The sequence below is a fragment of the Mus caroli genome, unplaced genomic scaffold, assembly GCF_978045245.1.
Source record: "Mus caroli unplaced genomic scaffold, Mus_caroli_1 scaffold_2, whole genome shotgun sequence".
In the NCBI taxonomy this organism is placed as follows: domain Eukaryota; kingdom Metazoa; phylum Chordata; class Mammalia; order Rodentia; family Muridae; genus Mus; species Mus caroli.
This window is the reverse complement of record NW_028227257.1, coordinates 53,418,911-53,445,030: the sequence shown is the minus strand read 5'-3', so window position 1 is coordinate 53,445,030 and position 26,120 is coordinate 53,418,911. Positions and strand designations below refer to the sequence as shown.

Sequence of the window (26,120 nt, the reverse complement as noted above, 5' to 3'; positions counted from 1 at the left end):
GTCATGGTTTTATCATCACAACAGTAGAAACCCTAATTAAAATGGAGCAAAACTGTCCCCCAGAACAGTGACAAGATCACGTACATGAGAAGCTTTGAAATGAACAGGATACAAAATGTAGAGATGAATCCCAGTTTTTGCTGAGAAGCCAAGTATTACAATACAGGAATTGTGAGACATAGATGACATTTCCTACTTATAACTCAGCAAGTGGGGGGAAAGGAAGAAGGGACTTGCTTTGGAGTTTAAAATCTGCCCTCTGATAGCCAGGTGTGGCTCACTCGGTGTGCCTTCCATTCGAAGCTGAAGCCTGGCTTGCCTCACTTCCACTACTGAGTCTCCAGTGCTCTTATTATAAAGCAAGAGCCTTTGCTTCTCGCAGTTTCCCAAGCATTTCCTCAAAGACATTTGATGCAAATTTGACATTGGTCCTAAAGGGTTATGCTCCCCGCAAGGCTCAAGATACTCTCCAGTTGTTTCTGCGGAAACGTGGGTGTGTTAAGGATGAGGTGGAAGGAGCCTGGGCTTGAGACTCGGGTGTACTACTTTCAATTCTTGTTTCAGCACCACCCATGTTACTGAATAACTCACATCTTCCTTTTCTACAAAGCAATTTACAAACGGATGAAGAAATAAGTGACAGCTTATTGTTCCTCCGACAGTGTCAGGCATGCTGAATGTACCATGCCTGGCTGCCAAGCAGTACTTACTAACAGAAACCTAAGTTATCAGTTTCTGAAGATGGGAGCAAAGCTGATCTTTTAGCTGCTTTCTTGGGCCTGTCTCTAGCACTCTAGCTTTGAAACATTGTGCTCTTGAGATTTGGTGGTTTGACTTGATAAAAAGCCAAGCTGGAGTACACAGATGATGTAGGAACTCTGTGGAAAGACCTTCCTTTCTGTTAGCCCACACAAGGCCCTTGGTAACAAGGCCAAGTCTCTGGCTGTTCAGTGATTGTCAACTATTATGGTCTGAGTGTGGCTTCCAAGAGTTCTGATGCTGGACCTTAGAACCAGTTAGGCAATGTTGAGAGGTACTTGAAGGGGTGGGGCCCATAAGAAGGTGATGAGGTAAGAGGCCCTGTCCTTAAAAGGAAATAATGTCGTTTTTCCAGGACCCTGAGTCGCTCCCAAAAGAGAAGGTAATTATAAATTGAAGTAACCCTCACACATGCCCCTTCCTTCATGCAGCTCTTGGCATTGCCCTTACTCTGCCATGGTGACACACCAGAAGCCCCCACTGGAGACCAAGCATAGATTTCCCAATTGGGGGCTTTCAAACTCCAAAATAAAATAAATTAATACCCTTTCTTTATAGATCACTCAACTTCAGGTATGTTGTCATCAATAGGAAATGGATGATACACACTGACCAATAGTACCTGCTGTAATCCCAGTTCTTGGAAAGGAAGAGCAGAAGGATCAAAGAACTCAGCCTGTTCTCTACCTCACAGTAGTTTGGGGGCTAGCCTGGACTACTTGCACTCAGATTATAGATGTCTCTGTGCAGGGTATTATGATAAGCACTAGAGGTACAAAGATTTAAATTATTTTATGCTTGCTTCTGAGACAAAATTTAATAGGGAAGACAGCCTAAGGAAGTATGTTCATATTTATTACAGATAAGAACTGATACAATGATATGTTCATGGTGTTGTGGAAACAGAGTGATTAACAGAGCACTCAACTAGGGAATTCAACCCCAGAGCATCACCACAGCAATAAAGTAAAACAAAATACAAGAGGAATAAAAGAAAGACCCAAATGAACACATGTTATAAACATGAGTGCATTGCTATTGACAACCTGAGTATCTCCTTAACAAAAATAAGAAATGAGAGCTAAGGCATGGGAGAAATGAAGGAAAAAAATCATTTTGGAGATTCTGGTTCTCAGGAGCATTAAAAGCACAGTTTTGATACATTGGTAGAAACAAGAGACAAATAAGATCGCTTGTTGCCTTTTTTGGCCAGTTTTCAAAGAGCAGATGTACAATAAAGATCTTGGCCAATTAGTTTGAATAGGTATGGTCCCAAAGACTCATGTGTTTAAATGCTTGGCCCATAGGGAGTAATACTATTAGGAGGTGTGGCCTTGTCGGAGTATGTATGGCCTTGTTAGAATGAGTGTGTCACTGCAGGGGTAGGCTTTGAGGTCTCAGATACTCAAGCTAGACTAGTATGGCTCCGTCTCTCCTTGATGCCTATGGATCAAGACAGAGAACTTTCAGCTTCTTCTCCAGTTCCATGCTTGCCCCCACACTGCCATGCTTCCAACCATGATAATAGACTAAACCTGAACTGTAAGCCAGTCCCAATTAAATGTTTTCCTTAATAGGCATTGTCATAGTCATCATATCTCGTCACAGCAATAGAAACCCTAAGACACAGCAGATATGAGTGTTCTCTATGGACTTTGGCAGTGAAGGAGGTGTCCATGAGGACAGTAATTGAGGGTTTCCGTTGCAAAATGAATCGAAGAGATTTGTTTGAGGTTACAAGAGAAACTGTGGGGGGCTGGAGAGATGACTCAGCGGTTAAGAGCACTGACTGCTCTTCCGAAAGTCCTGAGTTCAAATCCCAGCAACCACATGGTGGCTCACAACTATCTGTGATGAGATCTGACGCCCTCTTTTGGGGTGTCTAAAGACAGCTACAGTGCATTTACATATAATAAATAAATAAATAAATCTTAAAAAAAAAAAAAAGAAAGAGAACTGTTCGTAGAAAGGAGGAAATAAATGACAGGGAAACTCATGGTATCAAGAGTTAGTGAGGAAGGAATGTCATCAGACTTTAATTGTGGCTGTGCCCGAATACCTGACAAGAAGCGAATTAAGAGCGGAATGACTTGTTTTCATTTATAGCCTGGGTGCATTATGTGGGATAAGACATGGTTTCAGTAGCCTTATGTGGAAGGTCACATCACAGTCTCAGTCAGGAAGCAGAGTAGACAGGAAGTAGGACCAGCTATCATACCACAAGACCTGACCTACTTCCTCCAGAAAGGCTCCTAAAGGTTCCACACCTCCTAAACCATTGTCATCAGGCTGAGGTTCAACTCAAACACGTGGCCCTATACATGGCATTTCACATTTAAACCAAAAAGAGAGATTAGCCTCAGAAAGACTTAATGTTTCTGTTTTCTAGGCTTAGGAGATGGTGATGGTGGTGGATGGTGGAGGAGGAGGAGGAGGAGGAGGAGGAGGAGGAGGAGGAGGAGGAGGAGGAGAAGGAGAAGGAGAAGGAGAAGGAGAAGGAGAAGAAGAAGAAGAAGAAGAAGAAGAAGAAGAAGAAGAAGAAGAAGAAGAAGAAGAAGAAGAAGAAGAAGAAGAAGAAGAAGAAGGTAATTAAAAAAAAAATCCTCACATGTTAATTCAGATTGTCTCACTGTTTTCCTGCAAGTCATTCCGTTACAGTCATGTGTATCCTAGGCTGCTCTCCAACTCACTATGAACCTCCCAGCTGCTAGGATTAGAGATGTGCAGTGCATTCATTTTATGCAGTGCTGGAGATGAAGCCAGGGCTTTGCGTATGATAGGCAGGGACTCCGCCACCTGAGCTACATTCCTAGCCCTGCATTTTATATCCTCTCTTGGTTATTGACCCCCGAAGCTGATTTCTGAGTAGCTTGGTTCTCCATGGCCTTTTTAGTAGGACCACCTAGCTGAAGTAGACTGAGAGTCATGTAATCATTTCCCCTGGCTTTCGTGCTGTACAAAGCTGCTTGTTTGACTCCTTTAGATTTCATATCACAGAGCACTGTATTCTCCTTCTTAAAAAATTAAGCCAGGATGGGAGGTGGCAGAGGCAGGTGAGTCTCTGGGAGTTTGAGGCCAGCTTGGTCTGCATAGTGACTTTTACAATTCTAGCTCAGGCATTTTAAAAATCACAAGTAAAACAATAAAAGTCTGTAGAAAAAAGTATAAAAATATTTCTTCATGACTTGGAATGGACAAAGAATTTTTTAAATAAGAGACCACACACAAAACATAAAGGAGAAAATATGTGATCGTTGAAATTATTAAATAATTAATTCTTTTTTTTGGTTTTTCGAGACAGGGTTTCTCTGTATAGCCCTGGCTGTCCTGGAACTCACTCTGTAGACCAGGCTGGCCTCGAACTCAGAAATTCGCCTGCCTCTGCCTCCCGAGTGCTGGGATTAAAGGTGTGCACTGCCACACCCGGCTAAATAATTAAATTTTGTTCATGAAAAATAATTAATTCATCTATAGACACTGTATTAGTTACTTTTCTGTTGCTCTAATAAGATTCCCTGACAAGAGCAACTTATATATATATATGTATTTATGTATATATACACACACACATTGGCTCACAGTTCTGGAGGGACAAGAGTCCATCATGGTGGGGAGGCAGCCCTGGCAGTAAAGAAGCAGGGCAAGGACCGAGCTCTAACGTCCACCTCCACTGCCATACTTCCTCCAGGAAGGTTTCACCTGCTAAAGGTTCCATAACGTCCTCAGACAGTGCTACCATCTGGGGACCAAGTGCTCAAATACAAGAGCCTTCTGGGGAGGTTTTCCATGTGTACTACAATTGATACCTGTCTTAGGGTTTTATTGCTGGAAGAGGCGCACCATGGCCAAGGCAAATATTTAATTGAAGTTGCCTTACAGTCTCAGAGGCTCAATCCATTGTCATCATGGCAGGCAACAAGGCATTCAGGAGGAGATGAGAGTTCTACGTCTTGATCCAAAAGCAGCCAGGAGACTGTCTTCCCAAAGGCAGCCAGGAGAGACTCTCTTCTGCATTTAATGGAGCTTGAATGCTAGGAGTCCTCAAAGCCCACCTACACATTGACACAGGTTCTCCAACAAGGCCACACCTCCTAAAAGTGTCACTTGCCATGGGCCAAACATTATTCAAACCTCCACAACACCAATAAGAACATTAAAAGGCAAGCTACAGGGTGAAAGAAAACGTTAATATAAAAATAAAAAGGACTTATGCCCAGAATAAGAATTTCTACACGGGGGCTGGAGAGATGGCTCAGAGGTTAAGAGCACCTACTGCTCATCAGAAGGTCCTTAGTTCAAATCCCAGCAACCACATGCTCACATGGTGGCTCTCTGTAATGAGATCTGACACCCTCTTCTGGTGCATCTGAAGACAGCTACAGTGTACTTAGATATAATAATAAATAAATCTAAAAAAAAAAAAAAGAATTTCTACACAGTAATAAGTAGAAGGAATCTTAGCTAGGCATCCTGACACATTCCTGCAATCTCAGCACCGGAGAGTGTGAGCCAGGAAGATTAAGAGTTAGAGACTTTTCTGGTATCCTTGAGGACATTTCCTGAAACTCAAGGGAAAAATAATTATGTTGGCTGAGGTGGTAATTAGAGTAAACTCCTTACTCATAAATCATTTATCATTTGGAAAAATAGTTGCAACAAAACAATTAAAAAACAAAAACAAAAACAAAACCTTTAATACAGACATCTGAGTAATATATGAGAAAAGCCCTGGTAAGCTAACTTTCAAAAAAGTAAAAGTAAAACAGACAGTGGTAGTGCACGCCTTTAATCCCCAGCACTCAGGAGGCAGAGGCAGGCAGATCTCTGAGTTCCAGGACTGTGGGGCGCCACCCCACATCGTCGCCATTATAAGATGGCACCGACATCGCCTGCCTCTGGAGATGAACAAGTGATCCGCGCATGTGCTGGCATTAACCGTTCATGGTGCCAGTTGCCCGCCTGACAACGTCACCTCGGGTGACAAGAATTTGGCCTATAGAGAATCGCCACGTCCGAGGCGAGAGAAATCTCCTATATAAGGGAGGCGGTTTTCGGGCTTGGGGTCTCCGCCTTGTGAAGCTGATGCTCTCCCTCTCAAGACGCATTAAAGCTTGCTACAGAAGGATCCTGTTTGTGTGCCGCGTTGTTTCTTGCTGGCGGGAAAATCAGCGCGGGACATTTGGTGCCGAAAAACCCGGGAATTGTGACCAGACCATCGTCAGCACCTTCGGAGACCCCTCGGCGACGGGGAGGGTTCAGAACTGTGGCTAGACTACGCATCGGAAAGGTATGCCTGAACATGAACTCTTTTCTTTAACTCTTTCCCAGGTATTGGGTTTGTCCGGATTGTGGTTTAGATTTCCAGAGGCCATTATCATCGCTATTTTAGCTCTTCTACTCTTCCTCCTGGCCAGTTATATCTGTGAACATAGGCGGTGGTGTTAACAAGTTTCCAACAGCACATCAGTCCGTTGTAGTTGTCGTTGTAGTTGTAGTTGTAGTTGTAGTTGTAGTTGTAGTCCGTTGCACTCCATCGCGGCGCCAAATTAGTCTCTTGTAAATGAAAGAGCAGAAAGGCGAGCCGTACTTTCGGTTTCTCGCTGTTGCCGTAAGTCGGACGTAGATAAGCCGTGGGCCGCGCCAAGACATCTTTTTGATTCTAACAGTGACTTAAGGCGGACGTAGATAAGCTGCGGTTACTTTTGACCCGTTATGGGGTCGTCACAGTCAATCCAAACATCACTTGAAAATCTCCTTAAGAAAAGAGACCTAAAGCTAGGGGACAAGGTTCTTAAGCACTTTGTTGAGGAGGTAGATAGAGTTGCCCCTTGGTATGCCGTTTCTGGCTCCTTGACCTTGGCCTCATGGAAAAAATTGGGGAAGGATCTTGATTTGTGCCCCGACTTACGTATGGGCACCAAAGCAGTTTGGAAGATGATCAAAAACTGCCTTGAGGATGAAACATGTGAGGAAGTCAGAAAAAAGGGACAAATAGCTTTGGAGACCGTTCAGGATGGCATGTCAGAATCTGAGCGTAGTGAGAGGATGGGTGCACGTGCACAAACTAGGAAGAGGATCCCAAAGAATAAAAGTGAAAAAGGACCTCCCAGGAAGCCTAAGAGGGCGGGAGAGAGGGGAACAAGCAGTATACCTGCCTCCCCACATGAGGAATCGGACTCCGAGGGAGTACCGATTTTTCAACCTATATCTAAGCCTGGGTTGTACCCAACCCAAGAGCTTGAAGCACTCAATATTCAAAGCTCTGAAGAGTCATCCGGAGCAGAGAGTGGGAGACTAGATACAGAGGAAGAGGAAGAACTTGATGAGGAAGCAACCAGATATGAGAGAGAGAGGTATTATCCTGATGAGAGGCCGTTAAATAAACGGACCTCTAAACCTGCCATTTCAACAAAACCTAATGCTTTACCCAGGAATCCCGTACAGACAGTTCCCTCTGCCCCACCACCTTATGAGATACGCCCTAAAGCTTTCTCATTGTTACCTGAAAAGGTGCATCGCAAGCTCAGGCTCGCTTACCCTGTCTATGAGCAAGATGGTGGGAGAGTATATGCTCCTGTTGATTATAACCAAATAAAGGAGCTTGCAGAATCAGTTAGAAAGTTTGGAGCAAATGCCAGTTTTACTCTAATGCAGTTAGATCGACTGGCATTAACCGCCCTGACGCCCAGTGACTGGCAAACAGTGGCGAAAGCTGTGCTACCAAGCATGGGACAATACATGGAATGGAAGGCCCTATGGCATGAGGCGGCACAGGCCCAGGCTAGGACTAATGCCGCAGCCCTGACCCCAGAGCAAAGAGACTGGACCTTTGAACTCCTTACAGGACAGGGTCCTTATGCAGCAGATCAGGTCAATTATCATTGGGGAGCTTATGCCCAAATATCCAGTACTGCTATACGAGCATGGAAATCACTCAACCGTAAAGGAGAAACTAGTAATCAGCTCACCAAGATTATACAGGGACCTCAGGAACCATTCTCAGACTATGTGGCCAGGATGATGGAGGTAGCAGGAAAGATTTTCGGGGATCCTGATTGTGCCGGACCCTTTATAGAGCAATTAATCTTTGAACAAGCCACTCAGGAGTGCAGAAGTGCAATAGCGCCGAGGAAAAACAAGGGATTGTCAGAATGGCTTAGAATATGTAGAGAGATTGGTGGACCGTTGAGTAACTCTGGGCTCGCCGCAGCCATTTTACAGGCACAAAGGCGATCTCCCCCTACGGGGGGCAGCAGTCGCACCTGCTTCAACTGTGGGAAATCAGGGCATCTCGCAAAAGATTGCCGAGCACCTAAGCAAAACCAGAGAACTCTTACCCTATGTTCCCGATGTAGAAAGGGTTACCATCCAGTCAGTCAATGCAGATCAACTAGAGACATTAAAGGCAACCTCCTCCCGCCTGCTATCCCTGTTAGACAGGAGCCAAAAAACGGGCCTGCGGGCCCCCGGCCCCGGGGCCCTCAAAAATACGGGACCCAATTCGCTGGGACCAGTCCCCTGAGCGAGGAGGCAGATCAAGCCAAGGCACAAGAATGGACTTGTGCGCCACCACCTCAATCTTATTAACACCTCAGATGGGGGTTCAACCTGTCCCTGCCATGCCCTTAGGGCCTCCCATACCGGACAACGCGGTGGGACTTATCATTGGCCGTGGTGCCCTTACCGCATGCGGACTAATAGTCCATCCAGGCATAACAGATAATCAACACATCCCAAATATGCAGATTCTATGCTCCAGCCCTCATGGTGTATTTTCTATTAAAAAAGGGGACAGGATTGCTCAGCTCCTCCTCCTCCCGCTGCTGGGAGAATTACCCAATCAAGATAAAAAACTTATGGGATCTTCAGAAATGGATTCGGCCTATTTGACATTGTCACTTGATTCGCGCCCGAAATTAATCCTTAACATAAATGGTAAAAATTTTGAGGGCATTCTTGACACCGGAGCTGATAAGAGTATTATTTCCACACATTGGTGGCCTAAAGCTTGGCCAGTGACAAAATCTTCTCATTCTTTACAAGGCCTGGGGTATCAATCCAGTCCAGACATTAGTACCAACCGGCTGGTCTGGACGTCACCAGAGGGTTTAAAAGGATGCTTTTCCCCCTACGTTCTACCCCTACCTGTAAATCTCTGGGGGAGAGATGTCATGACAGATTTAGGACTGACTCTGACCAATGATTATTCATTACGTCTTAGAGAAATGATGGAGAAAATGGGTTATCAAGAAGGCCAGGGTTTGGGACGCCATGAACAAGGCGAACCGCGCCCAATCTCACACAAGGCCAATAAGGACAGAGCAGGCCTGGGTTTTTCCTAGGCGCCACTGAGGCAGTACGACCTATACCATGGAAAACGGAGGATCCTGTGTGGGTTCCTCAGTGGCCGCTAACCTCCGAGAAATTGAGCGTTGTAACACAAATTATTGCAGAACAACTAAAACTCGGCCATATTGAACCCTCTACTTCCCCCTGGAACACCCCCATATTTGTAATAAAGAAAAAGTCTGGCAAATGGCGTCTGTTACATGATTTAAGAGCTATAAATGGACAGATGTCCCTGTTAGGGCCTGTACAGAGAGGATTACCTATGCTGTCCGCCCTTCCTAAGGGCTGGAACATCCTCATTATAGACATCAGAGATTGCTTTTTTTCCATACCGTTACACCCTGCGGATAGACCTCGCTTTGCCTTTAGTGTCCCCTCTATCAATCATACAGAACCAGATAAGAGGTATCAATGGAGAGTCTTGCCCCAAGGGATGGCCAATAGCCCTACTATCTGCCAACTGTATGTAGACCAAGCACTCGCCCCGATAAAGAGACAATTTCCACAAATAGTGTCTATCCATTACATGGATGACGTCCTGCTTTGCCATAAGAATCCATCTGTACTGCAACAGGTTTTTCCTGTGTTACAGAAAACATTAGAGCAATGGGGGCTACAGATAGCCACTGAAAAGGTGCAATTGGCAGACTCTGGACAGTTTCTAGGTTCTTTTATACAGCCCAACATTATTAAGCCACAAAAAATAGAAATCAGGATGGATAATTTACATACTTTAAATGACTTTCAAAAATTGTTGGGAGATATCAATTGGCTTAGACCTTTTTTAAAAATCCCTTCAACAGAATTGAAACCCCTGTTTGATATCTTGGAAGGGGATTCTCATATCACCTCTCCTAGAAAATTGAATCCTTTGGCAGTGGAGGCACTTAATAAAGTAGAAAAAGCAATAAGTCAAGCGCAGCTTGTTAGAATAGATTATTCCAAGCCGGTTTTGTTATGTATCTTGGACACTCGAGGCTTACCAACTGCTGTCATTAGGCAAGAGGGGCCCCTATGCTGGGTTCATCCACAAGCCTCCCCTGCAAAGATTATCGATTGGTATCCGGCCGCAGTAGCACAATTAGCATTAAAGGGATTAAAAATGACAATCAAATACTTCGGCCTTGAACCTAATATCATTGTCATTCCCTATACCCCTAATCAAATACAGGTGTTAGCTGCTGCTTCTAATGATTGGTCCATTCTATGTGTCACATTTAGTGGAAAATTTGATAATCATTATCCAAAGCACCCATTGTTACACTTTGCCCTGACCCATCCATTAGTTTTTCCCAAAGTAACAAGTCATTTCCCACTTAAAAATGGTCTTGTAATTTATACAGATGGCTCCAAAACCGGGCAAGGGGCCTATGTAGTTAATAACATTACCCATATCAGACAATATTCGGAGGTTTCCCCTCAAATTGTTGAGTGTTTGATAGTATTAGAAGTTTTACAGCAATTTGATTGCCCGCTCAATATTATTTCTGATTCCTTGTATGTGGTTAATGCAGTTCGCCTGCTAGAAACTGCGGGCCTAATAAAACCTTCTAGTAGGGTAGCACAAACCTTTGAACAGATTAGAAACCTTCTATTACAAAGAAAACATCCCTTTTATATCGTACATATGAGAGCCCATTCTGGACTCCCTGGCCCCATGACAGAGGGTAATGAGCTGGCAGATCAGGCTACACGACTTGTGGCCACAGCACTATCCTCACCACTAGAGGCCGCCAAAAATTTTCATAGTAAGTTTCATGTTACCTCTGAAACACTTCGCCGGCGCTTCTCTTTAACAAGGAAAGAAGCCCGCGAGATAGTCACACAGTGCCAAAACTGTTGTCAGTTTCTGCCCACACCTCATTATGGTGTCAATCCGAGGGGACTCTCCCCCCTACAAGTTTGGCAGATGGATGTCACTCATATTGCATCTTTTGGTAAGACGCAATACGTTCATGTGTCTATTGACACTTGTTCTGGTGTGTTATTTGCAACTCCACTTTCAGGAGAAAGGACATTTCATGTAATTCAACATTGCCTCGAGGCCTGGAGTGCCTGGGGTAGACCAAAATGTCTTAAGACAGACAATGGACCTGCTTATACCTCAAATAAATTCAAACAATTCTGTGCACAAATGCAGGTGACCCATATCACTGGACTTCCTTATAACCCTCAAGGACAAGGCATCATTGAAAGAGCTCATCGAACGCTCAAATCCTATTTATTTAAACAGAAAGGGGGAGCGATAACAGAGTTGCCCCCTGGCCCAAGAGTGGCACTATCCATGGCACTCTTTACTCTAAATTTCTTAAACCTGGACGATGCAGGAAGGAGCGCTGCAGAGCGCCACTGCTCGGAACCAAAGAGACCAAAAGAATTGGTAAAATGGAAGGATGTGTTGACTAATCAATGGAAAGGCCCGGATCCTATCCTAATAAGATCCAGGGGAGCTGTTTGTGTTTTTCCACAGAGTGAACAAAATCCTTTTTGGATCCCGGAGCGGCTAACACGAAGTATAAACCAAGAAGATGATCATTCTCCTGACCTTTCTGTGGATAACCCTAGCGCCAACGATAAGGACACATGAGTTTCGATGGGGAATCATGTCAACCTTCCCACTTCCAATGCCGGTGATGTATAACGCCCAAGTTTTCCCTCGCTTGTTTACTACTGATAAAGAATTAGGCCTTCCGTTTTTGCCCTGGGATTCTCAAATAGAACGAGTAGTGGATAATAGAACTCACTACCTTCTGGGTAGCCTATGCTTTAGCATCAATGGGACGGTGCCCAGTTATATTGGGTTACATACTCAATCTATGTCAAATATTATTAATGGATGGACAAATGCTACACATTGGGGCGGGAATTTTACAGAATTATTTGGGCTAATTATTCTGAAGGTCTCAGACAACCAAAGTTGGCCCCGTTCTGCCATGCAAAGGAGGACTCGCATTCCCCTTTGCCTTGGTCAGGATGCCAATATGCGTATGGCCCCCTTTTCTTTAGATTGTTAGTAATGCTTCCTTGCCAAGTAATTCCGATAAGCTTGATTGTATGATGCAACCATGTTATTATGTTCTGTGCTGGAATGCTTCTGAGTTCCCCTTGGCCCTGGTAGCACGCCTGCCCCGATTTGTGCCTGTTCCTGTGGAGGCCCCAAGTTCAATGGCATTATTCAGAGAAAGGAGAGATTTTGGAATTTCTGCCGTAATTGTGGGCATCATCGCAGCCACCGCTGTAACAGCATCGGTTACTGCTTCGGCCCTGACCCTTTCGGGCACGGTGCGGTCGGCTGCCACCATAAATAAATTGTCCTCTACGGTGACCACGGCCATGGAGGCTGGACATCTAGCTTATACCCAGATTCAAGGCAGGTTATTGCTAGTGAATCAACGCATAGATTTAGTCCAAGAGCAATTAGATGTTTTGTGGCAAGTTGCCCAATTAGGGTGCGAAAGAAGATTGCCAGGTCTTTGTGTGACCTCTGTACAGTATGACAATTTCACACGGGCTGCTAATCTTTCTAAAGTTTTATCCCAGCATTTGTTACAGAATTGGACAGTTGAATTTGACCAGACCCTGCGGGAACTCCGAACAGCGATATTACAAGTCAACTCCACCCGCCTAGACCTGTCCCTCACCAAAGGCCTCGCCTCCTGGATTTCTTCAGCATTTTCTTATTTTAAAGAGTGGGTGGGGGTGGGAATGTTTGGAGCCTTTTTCTGCCTCGGACTGGGCTTTATGCTTTGGCTAATTTGCAAAATTTATAGTAAAAGCAAGAGAGAAAAAATTATGATAACTCAGGCACTCATGGCCTTAGAGCATGGAAGGTCAGCGGAAGTCTGGCTTGCGGCACTAAAACGGCAGTAGATGTTAGCAGCCGGTCGCCGGCCAGGCAGCTCTTGCACCCTCAGCATCTCTATGCGTCGCACGAGGATGAGTGCCCGGTTTGAGCAGCCCATGAGGGTTGTTGAGCTAAGCATCGCACAGAGAGATACCCCCGCTCTCTCTGGGAAGCATGCCGTCTTGAAAAGGGTTGCCTGTCCTAGTGTCCCTTCCTCAAGAAAAACGACAGAGAGATCGGTCAGGAGTATGTCGGGTCCCACCTAGAGCCTAGACAAGACCCCTGCACATATCTTTTGTTTTTAAATTATCTTTGGGGATTCGGCCTCTACTTCCGCCCTCCTTGAATGGGTGGCTGGCTTGCCTTTGTATAGAAAAGGGGGAGATGTGGGGCGCCACCCCACATCGTCGCCATTATAAGATGGCACCGACATCGCCTGCCTCTGGAGATGAACAAGTGATCCGCGCATGTGCTGGCATTAACCGTTCATGGTGCCAGTTGCCCGCCTGACAACGTCACCTCGGGTGACAAGAATTTGGCCTATAGAGAATCGCCACGTCCGAGGCGAGAGAAATCTCCTATATAAGGGAGGCGGTTTTCGGGCTTGGGGTCTCCGCCTTGTGAAGCTGATGCTCTCCCTCTCAAGACGCATTAAAGCTTGCTACAGAAGGATCCTGTTTGTGTGCCGCGTTGTTTCTTGCTGGCGGGAAAATCAGCGCGGGACACAGGACAGCAAAGGCTATTTAAAGAAATCCTGCCTCAAATAAATAAATAAATAAATAAATAAATAAATAAATAAATAAATCCTCATATCAAAGATTCGCTTTGTTGTTGTTTTGTTTGATCTGTTTTGAGACAGCATCTTATTATATAATCCAGGTTGGCCTCGATCTTGTCTTTGTGCCTCAGGAACTCAGCTGTTGGGAATAGAAGCAATGTCTGGGTATTACAAATTCTTGATTTTAAAAATAGTACATTATTGTCTCAGAGACTGTAATTTGATGGAAATTCCCTTTCACTGAAAATGTGATTTGAGGCCAGGCAGTGGTTGCACAATGCCTTTAATCCCAGCACTTGGGAGGCAGAGGCAGGTGGATTTCTGAGTTTGAGGCCAGCCTGATCTACAAAGTGGACAGCCAGGGCTATACAGAGAAACCATGTCTCGAAAAACCAAAAAAAGAAAAAGAAAGAGAAAGAGAAAAAGGAAAAGGAAAAAAGAAAAAGAAAAAGAAAATGTGATTTGGAGAGAAATGGCATTCCAAATAATATTGCACTTCTAACCCAAGAACACAGTGTATCTTTCCAACTATTCCTATTTTTAATAAAAATACATATGAATTTATTTCTCTGTGTGTGTGTGTATGTGTATGTGTGTGTGTGAGAGAGAGAGTGTAGGTATATACAGTGTGTGTGTGCAGGAGCACACAAGGGTCAGAACTGGAGTTATGGGCAGCTGTGAGCTGCCATGTGGGTGCTGGGAACTGAATCTGGGTCCTGTGTAAGAGCAGCAAGTGCTATAGTCCACTGAGCCATTTCTGAAGCCCCCTCATTCCTCCCCCACATAAAGCTATGATGATTCTCTCTCTGGCTGTAATTTATAGGCATTCCTGAGACTCAGCCTTCCTAAAGGAGCCCAAACAGAAAACCTGGATCCTTGTTCAGTATTCATTTCCTAGTTCAACTCAAGTGACTATTTCCCAGTATAAGTCAAATATGCATTTTCCAGTATAACTCAAGAACAAAATCTTCCAATTCCTGCCACCTCAAGAAAATTGAAAATTAATCTTTTATTTGAACTGGGGCAAAGGAAAAGCAAAGATTGCAAGGTTGCGTTTCACTATTTTCTCACTAGAGTAAAAAAATCTTGCTATGTATGATTAACTGACTAATTTTCTCATTAGTATTGGCCTTCTATTATATTGTCATAAAGCCTTTGGAAAGATATTCATACCAGATGCTGTGCATGATTACACACACACACACACACACACCTCTACCTCTTCTAAATGTGTGGTCACTCGTCCTCTGATCCTCACACTGCAGCAGGAGTTTGAAGCCTGATTGAGCGACACAGCGAATTCCAGGCAGCTTAGGCCATATAGCGTGTGCTTACCTGGCCTTAAAATGCTGGAAGTAGGTACAAGTGCCTCACTATGTAACCTAGGATGGCCTTGAACTCACAGTTCTTCTGCCTCAGCCTTGCAAGTGCTGAGGCACCGACATGCCTGGCTTAGACCATTCTTAACATGAGAGTGCTTTGGACACTTGGGACCAAGTAAAAACTTAAACAATCACTCCTGTAATTAAGTACATTCAGCTCCCAGGAAGTAATTCTGCCTCCACGTCTCTTCACCAGTCTCAAGATGATTAAAAACTCACTTAAAAATGACTCAAAGCAAAATTGCTTAAACTTTTCAACTTAAGATTCTTACACTCTTAAAAACTGAGAGTGCTCAATAGAAGGAAAAACAGTCACAGGCTAGAAGGAAACACTTGCAAAGGGCATGTGAGCTAAAGGGAGTTATCCAAAATGTACAGAGAACGCTACATTGTTCAAAACCTGATTTTAAAAGTTATTTAGGCTTAGTTGACAACATCCCTATAGTCCCAGCTACTCAGGAGGCTCAGGCAGGAAGATCACAAGTTCAAGGCCTACCTGAGCTACAGACTGAGTTCAGCATCAGCTCAGTGTCTGAATTTCAGAGTAAGAAGGCTGGGGATATAGCTTAGTGGTAGAGGACTTGCCTTGCTTGCAAAAGACCCTGGGTTCAATCCTCAATACTATAAATTGAATACACTAAAGATAATTAACCAAAGATCTTAACAGACCCCTCATTGTGCTGGTTAGATTTTTGTCAACTTAACACAAACTAAAGTCATCTGGAAAGAGGGTACCTCCTTTGAGAAACTGCCTGCATCTGATTGGCTTCTAGGCAAGTCTGCTGGAGTATATTTTCTTGAGTAACGGTTGATATGAAGGGACCAGCTCACTAGGGGCAGTGCCATCCCTGGGCAGATAGATGGTGATGGGATGCATAGGAAAGCAAGCTGAGCAAGCCATGGCGATCAAGCCAATAGGCAGCATCCCTCCACATCCCGTGCTTCAGATCCTGCCTTGACTCTTTTCTGTGATGGACTAATCAGGACATGCAAGCCTATCCTCCTCAAGTTGGTTTGGGTCAGTGTGTTATAACACTATTAAGTGAGCTAGGACCCCCTCTAAAGAATATGCACAACTAGTGAATACATGCACTAAGAAGATGTTCTACGTCATATGTTGTGGTGGCTGAACTTGGATGTCAACTTGACTGAGTTGAGAGACTTTAAAATTGGTATACTTCTAGGTATATTTCTGAGGATGTTTCTCCCATAAATGTTCGGCATGTGGGTCTGTGAAGTGAGGAAGAGAAGCATCCTCCAGGTGAACAGCATATCTGACTGGCTGAGACTTACCTGGGATGACAGAGTAGGAGGAGAGACCGACAGTTGTGTTCAAGCTTGATTCCACTTGGGCAGGTCTGTTCTTTGTGGCTGCCATTGCCCATGGATTGTAGATACCAATATTCTTTAGCTTTTGCATGCAGATTTGTAAATCTCCCAGCTTCCAGGTCCTCAGCCTTGGACTGGGACTGTGTAATCCATCCCCCTTGTCTTGGAGCATCTAGCTTCCTGGGCTGGGGAGCTACTGGTTCTGGCAAGCTCCCCAGCCAGCAGACTGTCACCGTGTGGCTATGCTTTCTCCAGTAGCCAGCCACTCTGAAATCATACCTACCACTATCGCTGAAGCCACTGATTCTGCTCTTGAAGCTAATATCCTAGTTTGGTTTTTGTGATTAAGAACGTGTCCAGAAGCAGCTTGGAGAGGAGAGGGTTGCTTTTATCTTAAAGCTACAGTCTTCATGAAAGGAAGCTAGGGCAAGAATTCAAGGCAGAAACTGATGCAGAGAACATGGAGGGACATTGATTACTTATTGGCTTACTTTCCAAGTCTTGCTCAGCTTTCTTTGGGAGGTGGGAGATGGTGGTTGTGAAAGTTGTTGTTGTTGTTGTTGTTTGAGACAAAGTCTCGCTATGCAGTTCTGGGTGGCCTGTAACTTTCCATGTAAGCCAGGCTGTCCTTAAACTCACGGGGTCTACCTGTCTCTGCCTCTCAAGTGCACCACCAAGCCTAGCTATCAGCTTGCTTCCTTATATACCCCAGGACTATCTGCCCAGAGTATGCTGGGCCCTCCCACATCAGTCATTAATCAAGAAAAGGTCTCCACAGTCTTGCCTACAGCCAATAGGAGAGAGGCATTTTCTCAATTGAGGCTTCCTCTTCAGAGATGACTTTAGTTTGTATTGGGTTGAGAAAAAAACTAACCAGCACAGTTGATCCCTTGTTATCTTAACAAATATATTACTATTTAACCATGACCTTTTAGTCTGGCTTGGAGGTACACATCTTTAATTCCAGCCCTCAGGAGTCAAGCAGATCTCTGCCAGTCAAAGTGACATAATGAAAGAAACACTATATCAAAAACAAAAGAAAACAAGAAACAACACCAAAAAAAAAAAACAAAAACAAAAAACAAAACAAACAAACAAACAAAAAACCCAAGACGAAGCACTATCCTCAAGAGCTCATATCAATATCATAACATAAAATACTACTCACCGTCTCTAAAAGCAATCAATCACTTTAAAAGTTCAATCTTGGACTGGAGAGATATCTCAGCGGTTAAGAGCACTGACTGCTCTTCCAGAGGTCCTGAGTTCAACTCCCAACAACCATATGGTGGCTCACAACCATCTGTAATGAGATCTGACTCCCTCTTCTGGAGTGTCTGAAGACAGCTACAGTGTACTGATATATAATAAATAAATAAATCTTAAAAAAAAAAAAAAGAAAGAGTAAAGCTAAAAGACTGTATCAAAATTGGTCAAAGGTTTAACTTCTTCACTCTGAGATCATTTTTACAGGAATGCTGGTTCCTAACATGCCTTTCAGTCAGGCAAAACAAGGGGATGAAGAGATGGCTCAGGGTTCTCAGAGGTTAAGAGCACTTACTTCTCTTACAGAGCGCCCCCGGAAGTTTGTTTCCCAATACCCACATGGTGGCTCACAATCATCAGTTACTCTAGTTCCAACACCTTCTGGACCTCTGACCTCTGTGGGTACCAGTTAAACAGTAAATGCGAGGGAAAATTGTGGTTGGGATGTAATGTATGAAAGAAGAATAAACATTAAAACAACAACAAAATCACGAACAAAACAACAACAACAAAACAAACAAAAACAGGCACTGCAACAAGCAGCAAGTGTGGAGGTCTGTGGCTGTGTGTGGAAACTGTGCAGACACTTTCAGTCAATGAGGGACTGCAGTATTTTTGTGCCCCAACAACAGAGGCAAACTACTGACAGAACAGTCTGGTGAAGACAAAGATTTTTATTTTACATTTTTATTTTAAGGTATGGAAAGTGCACACAGCATATATGTAGAGGTCAGAAAAATAATTTGTAGAAGTCATTTCTCTATTTCTACTACGTGGGTTCTAGGGATCAACCCCAAGTCATTGGCCTTGGCCGCAGGCACCCATACTTGCTGAACCATCTGACCAGCCCAGGCTCAGAGAGGATGTTTATGAAGACTTTTGGAAGGCCATTCATTCATAAATGATCAGCAAAGATAACCTGGCTGGCAGACTGATACTAGCTAGGTCTTCTGGTAATAGAATGAGACTCAGATAGAGTTCTGATAGAGTATTAATTCCTAAAGGTCTTTGAAGGGGAAGTATCCCAGGCTTGAAAGTAGGGGATTGGTGCCCTAGTTGGGGGCTCTGAATGACAGAGTGACAGTGTGAGGACAAGCTTGTTGAGAGGTGGGCTCTGCAGAAGGGACACACAAATAAAAGTTTTCAAAAGGCAACTCTGGATTATTACTTTTTTGAGTCAGGGTCCCCCGTCATAACCCTGGATGGCATGGAACTCATGATGTAAACCAGACTGGTTTCAGACTCTCAGAGATCTACCTGCTTCTGCTTCCAGCTTTGAGGATTAAACGTGTGTGCCACCACACACTGCTTACATCTCGTGACTTTAAAAATCTTTCCATCTGTTGTTACTTTGATTTCAGCATAGGGTGATTTCACAATCCTGAGGCTTATGAAACCTTGCTGGATCACAGGGAGATAATTAGCACTGCTGGGAAATAACATTTGCTGAGCACTTCAGCTAAGCCTCTCTTCTACAGAGGACTGGCCCATGAGGCCGAAGCTGAGCAAAATGATTTCTTTCCAGCAGAACCTCCCAGGATGATTCCTCCTTCCACTCCTGCTGACCCTGTATCCCCCGATTCTGTTTGAAAATCTCCAGAATCTACTGGGAGAAGTGGGGCTACACAGAGCTGCAGAGAGAAGGGGAAGACAGATTGTTTTGTACTCCATGGTAAACAGTTAAGTACACAATACTCAGGGGACATGGAGAAGAAGACAACAGGAAGAGATAAGAAATGAGACTGAAGGGGGAGAGAAAACTTGAGGGAATGATTACAAGGTTGAGAGAAATTGAAAGTTGCTTGAGGAAAGAAATGCTGCAGTGGACAGTGGAGACAGGAGAATGCTCACGCGGGGAAAGTAGATTTATTGTAAGAGCATCAGCTTTTTCACAAAGCTAGAAATCGGGGCACTGTGGAAGCCTGAGAGAAGAGATTCGAGGGGCGAACACAAGACTGTGCTGCTGTACACATGTGTCTCTCAAAAACAATGAGCAGTCATTTACTGTTTTAATTAAACACTTTTATTTGTGGAGTAACCATCTATTTCTTGATTCCCATGCATTGTGTAAGTTTCCTCTGAGATGAAAGCATTCCATCCAGCAGGGAGGCTCCTTAAGATGGAAGATAAACAACTCAATAGCTTCAAGAAGTCCCTGAAACTGATCAGATTTACTAGGCCCCTCCCTACCAAAGAAGGAATGAAGGCTGTTAAGAGTCACTCCCAGACAAGCCGAGGAGCAAAGGCGAGCTAGGAAGCAAACAAGAGTCTGAGACCCGGGCTGGAGCGATGGCTCCAATCATGAAGCAGTGAACAAGTCTACTTATGAATTTCTCTCATATCCTAAATCACTACCCTACTTCTGCACTCGGGTGCAAGCTGACCCACCATCTTCCCTTTTCATGTCCACACAGACAGAGGAACTGACTTTATTCTACAGGGGAAAGAAGCAGATATGTGGAGAGGTACAGAGCCTGCCTTATTCTAGCTCCTCCCATCCAGAGGCACCCTATTACATTCTAAAATAACCAAGAGTTACAGTGTTAAGACAGCCTTCACCAACATCGATACATTGATGACACACTGACATATGCTTGTGTTCTGTCTTTGCATGTGTGTGTATGCACATACATCTGTATATACACACACACACACACACACACACACACACACACACACACACATCTATTTATCCCAGAAAGGGATCCCACAACAGACCAAAGTAACGATTGCACAATGAATGAGAATTCCTGAAAAGCAGCTGCAAAGGCTGGCTGACTAATTAAAACCTCAGTGACTAGTTGACACTGTTGGTCTTCCTATGGGGTTGCCATCTCCTTCAGCTCCTTCAATCCTTCCCCTAACTCTTCCATAGGGTGAAGAACTCTGGGAGTGAGGTCCTAGAGGGAAGGGCAATATTGGGGATGTAAATAAAACAAACAAACAAACAAAAAACAATTCAGTGACTGGAGAGTTTGGAATGTTGCAGGTTCAGAACCAAATTACAATGGTTCCCCCCCCCTTCGTTCATTGAAAGTAGTTTTTCCCCCCTCACATAACATATCCTAATTACAGTTTTCTCTCCATCTAATCCCAGTTCCTCCCATCCTCCCCTCCCATCTGGTTCCACCCCCTTTCAATCTCTCATTAGTAAACAAGCAGGTCTACAAGGGATAGTAATAAAATAAGACAAAAACCAACACCATCACAATAGGATAGAACAAAGAGTCTAAGAAAAGGCACAAGAAACAGCAACCCACTCATTTGCACACTCAGGAATCCCATAAAGACACTAAACTGGAAGCCATAATATAACAGAGAGGACCTTTAGGGTAAAAAGAGAGAAGAACTAAAATAAAAATTAAATAAAATTTTGAAAGAAAGGAAAAGTCCTGACACAATATTGTCAGACAAGGAGCCTCCTAAGATGCCCTTGAGTTCATTTTCTGTTGGTGTCTACGGCTGGGCATGCAGCCTGCTCCTGAGGAGACGCACTTGGAGAAAACTAACTTCACTAGCAAGTATTTATCAACTGGCAGTTGCCTCTGGTTTTTTCTTTTCTAGTTCCATCCATTTACCTGTGAGTTTCATGATTTCACTTTTGCAATGGCCAAGTCATGTATCATTGAATTAATTACCACACTTTTTTTTTTAATCCATCTATCTGTTGAGGGACATCTAAGTTGTTCCCCATTTCTGGCTACTGTGAATAGAAAAGCAGTGACCATGGTTGAGGGAGAGTCTCTGTGGTAAGATGAAGTGTTCTTTTCTTTTTTTTTTTTTTTTTTTTTTTTGGTTTTTCGAGACAGGGTTTCTCTGTGTAGCCCTGGCTGTCCTGGCACTCACTTTTTAGACCAGGCTGGCCTCAAACTCAGAAATCCGCCTGCCTCTGCCTCCCAAGTGCTGGGATTAAAGGCGTGCGCCACCACGCCCGGCTGTGAAGTGTTCTTTTTATGTGCCTAGAGTCTTGGGCATAGCTGGGTCTTGAGGTAGACAAAGTTCCATCTTCCAGAGAATTTCTACCACACTGATTTCCATAGTGGCTCTACAGATTTGCACTCGCACCAGCAATGGAGTGCTCCCTTACTCCACATCATTGCCAGCGTTAGCTGTCACTTGTCTTATTCATCTCTGCCATCCTGATGGATGTAAGATAAAAATCTCAAAGAAGTTTTAATTTCCTTCATGACTAAGAGTGTTGAACATTTCTTTGTTTCCAGCCATTTGACTTTCCTCTTTTGAGAATTTTCTGTTTAGATCTGAACTATGTTTTTAGTCAAGTTATTTGTTTGGTTTTTTTTTCTTTTTTCTTTTTTTTTTTTTTTTGGATATCTAGTCTTTGAGCTGTTATATATTTTTGGTATTAGCTCTCTATCAGCTGTGTAATTTAAAAAGATCTTTTCCCATTCTTTCCGATGAGTCCAAGGCTATTCTCTACTTTCTCTTCTATTAGGTTCTGTATATCTAGCTTTAAGTTGAAGTCTTTGACCCACTTGGAGTTGAGTTTTTAATAGGATGATACGTATGGATCTATTTGGATTCTTCTACACACAACCATCCAGTTTAACCAGCACCATTTGTCGTAAATACAATCTTCCCCCTCCCCCACCCCACGAGTATTTCTGGCGTCTTTATCAAAAGTCAAGTGTCTATAGTTGTATGAATTGATTGATTGGTTGATTGGCTGGTTGATTGATTGGTTGGTTTTTTTGAGACAGGGCTTCTCTGTGTAGTCCTGGCTGTCCTGGAACTCACTCTGCCTCCCAAGTGCTAGGATTAAAGGCGTGTGCCACCATCACTTGGCTGGTGTAAGGATTTACATCTGACTCTTCAGTTTGACTCCACTGATCAAAATGTCTTTTTGTGACAATACAATGCTATTTTTATTACTCTAACTCTGAAGTACAACTTGAGATCAGGGATGGTGACACCTCCAGCAGTTCTTTTATTAGTCAGGATTGTTTTAGCTGTTCTGAGTTTTTTGCTTTTTGTTTTTATGTTTCTGTACAAAGCTGAAAATTGTCTTTTCCAGACATGTGAAGAATTGTGTTGGAATTTTGATGGAATTTCATTGAATCTGTAGATAGCTTTTAGTAGGATGATCTTTAAAAAAAAAGATTTATTTACTTATTTTATGTAAGTACACTGTAGCTGTCTTCAGACTTTTTTCTTCTCACTCCGGCCCTGCTCAATAGCTGGAGCTATCTTTAGACACCCAAGAAGAGGGCATTAGATCTCATTATGTATGTATGGTTGTGAGTCATCATGGGGTTGCTGGGATTTGAACTCACAACCTTTGGAAGAGCAGACGGCACTCTTAACCCCTGAGCCATCTCTCCAGCCCAGGATGATCATTTTTACTGTGTTAATTCTATCAATCTATGAGCATAGGAGATATTTCCAACTTCTGATTATATATATATATGTGTATATATATATACATATGTATATATTATATATGTGTATATATATATTAATTTTGTATCTAGCTACTTCACTGAAAGTGTTAATCAGCTTTAGGGAGTTCCTAGTGTAATTTTTACGGTCACTTATGTATACTATCATAACATCTGCAAATAAAGATAGTTTAATTTCTTCATTTCCAATTAATGACCGCTTGATCTTTTTGTGTGGGTGAGGTTTGCCTCTGAGGTTCCTGTTTAATTTTTTTTTTTAATTTTTCGTTTCCAGATTTCCCTCAGTTTGAGTTTTTTTTTTTTTTGAGACACAGACTTTATTAAGATTTTCACATGTAATCAAGCATAGTTTCCATTGCATCCAAGTAGCAACCAGGAATGGCAGCATGTCATTTTGTAACAACCGACACTGTGGCTTTTCAATTCTGGTTTGCAGAAACCTTATCCTCAATTAAATCTAGTCATGCTCTGAAAAATGCTTTAGGTCACTCCAAGCTTGGCAATTAACATTTGGCATGGACACTGGTAAAACCACAATAGAGAAGTAACAGATACAACCTCATAGGCCATAAACATACACAGCAAAGGAAGCAGGAGTGAGTCAGGAGTGACCACAGTTAATAGAGGAGCTTAGCAGAGCCACTGGGAAGCTTTGACTCACAGCCCCGACAGTTCTTAGAGTAGGAACAAATCTACATACAGTACAGCTCAGGCACTAACACACTGAGAACAGGTACAGCCTGATAAGCTCAGTCGTAGTAACGCCTCACAGCCTTCGGAGTTATCAACAATACCTTAGTATAAAAAAATATTCAAGTTGTATTTCTCATAGAACTTTCTGTGCTTCCTAAAGGTGTTAAATGGATTTAATGGAGGCAGTAATTTTCCCTAAGGTGAATTTTTTTTAGCATTTTTATAGCTGTATAGACCTAAAGACTTTTAGACTTTTGGAATTATCAGTGATGAATGTGGGAACATTCAAACTTACTGTAATATCATATACTTAACTCACAATGTTATTCTATCAATTTATCTGAAATTAACTTTTAATCTTGTAAAAAAAATGTGTGAGAATGGTATAATAAATAACTGATATGCTCAAATAGATGTAGCTACAAATGACAGTTACCAAGGCAGGAGGACCCACACTCTCCCCACTGGAAGTTTGAGTGTCTGCATGTTTTTAATTTACAGAATTATGGAACTGCATACACACCTGTCTACTTCAGTCTGGTGTCTTTAGAAACCCAAGATATGGTCCTCATAGAACTGTTTATCCGAGAAAAAAATGTACCTGGTAGTTTCTCCTTTGAAAGTAATGAAATCATTCCAAGACTTTTAATAACCAGAATTTAGAAAAGAACAGTTTGTTAGAAATTGATTAAGTGTACAGAGACCCAAAAACAATGACTCATGAAGATAGTAAAGAAAGATCAAACTAGAATCCAGATGTACAGTGATTTTAAGGAGAAACACAGTAGTTGCCTGCAGGGATCTACCAGAGGCTCTATGATGCTGTTGCCTATACAAAGGGCCTTCCGTGCATGTGAACAGTGTTTCCCTGGAGTGCAGGTGAAGGTGATTTCACTTTGTTTCATTTATCAACTATTTGGTCAAAGAAATAAGTAAAGCTAAATAAAAGCACATCTGGTGGAAATCCGCAGCCATGAGCGTTGTCAAGATGTGCTTGGCTCTCGCTGGCAGCACCTGGCAGTGGGCAGCAGGACACAGGTCGGCAGCTCAGGGGCTCTCTGTCGTCTGTTCTGGAGGAGGCTCTGTGGTCATGGTACTGGTAGCGTTGGCTGTGGAATTCAGGACTTCTCCAAAATCGCCGCCAGCAGGCTTGGCTCCTCCTACTTTAGACTTTAAATTTTCAACTTTTTCTTCAAATGACTTGAAAGTTGGGGAGTTTTTCACGTCTTCCAGCTTTTTGGTGATGACTGAGCCAACCGATGAAAATGCAACGGAGGCCTTCTGCCCAGCTTGTGATAGAGTTTCAGATGTCTTCTTGTATGCATTGGTTGCCGTCACGTCTTGCCACCCTTTGGCAATGTTCTGCTTGAACTCCTGAAGCGAGGAGATGCCAAGCTTCCGCTTGAGCTCGGCGAGATGCTTCTCTTTTGCGGCCAATACTTGGGACAGAGTCTGGATTTCTTCTTCTACCTTAGTAAGCTCCCGCCTCAGCTCCTCTTGCTCCTCTTCCGTCAGCGTCTCTGGAGCACTGAGCATGGTAACAGCATCCTCTCCTTCCTCGGCCACTGGCTCTGTCTTCAGCAGACCTTGCTCGCTGCGGTCCATGTCTGAGCCACCTCGCTCCCAGCGCTCGGCCTGCCGCGCTCCTCCGCGCCTCCCAGTTTGAGTTTTTTTTGTTGATTCTATTTCCACTTTCAGGTATTGAACCATTTCATTAATTTTCTTCTATTGTTTGTGTTTTCATAGATTTCTTCATGGGATGTATTCATTTCCTCTTTAAGGACCTCTATCAGATTTATAAAGGCTATTCTAGGGTCTTTATCTTTGTTTCAGCTTTGTTCCAACTATCAGGGTCTACTATGGTAGGGTTACTGGGCTCTGCTAGAGACATATTGTTCTGTATGTTATTGTGTTGTTACTCTGGTGTTTAGGTATACCGTGTACTTTTATGCTCTATCTGCCTTTAGCTCCGGAAAGATGACCAAGCTACCAGGCCCCTGCCCAGATTCCCTTGAATTCTCAGATAAAAGACACAGACACACATTTGTTCAATTACAAATGCCTGTGGCACAATTGGTGGAGAAGTGTGCCCTTATCAGTTTCTTATCTCAGTCTCTTCCACCTGCCCTAAACATCTGTTGCTAGACTCCCCGACCACCCACCTGTAGGAGTGGCCTGTGTTTTGAGATCTCACATGGTTGTCTGGTTCTCCTCTCTCCAAAGCAAGGCAAACTCTATTCTCCTTCCTTGCATCTTGTAGGGTTGTTGGCCTGAGTCTGCTCTGCCACTGGGCATAACCTCTT

At 43.4% G+C, this 26,120-nt stretch overlaps 1 pseudogene; it reads right to left on the bottom strand.

Moving 5' to 3' along the window:
• Positions 1-23,415: 23,415 nt before the first annotated feature.
• On the bottom strand, positions 23,416-25,468 carry LOC110288661 (tumor protein D52 pseudogene; annotated as a pseudogene).
• Between the last annotated feature and the right edge of the window lie 652 nt (positions 25,469-26,120).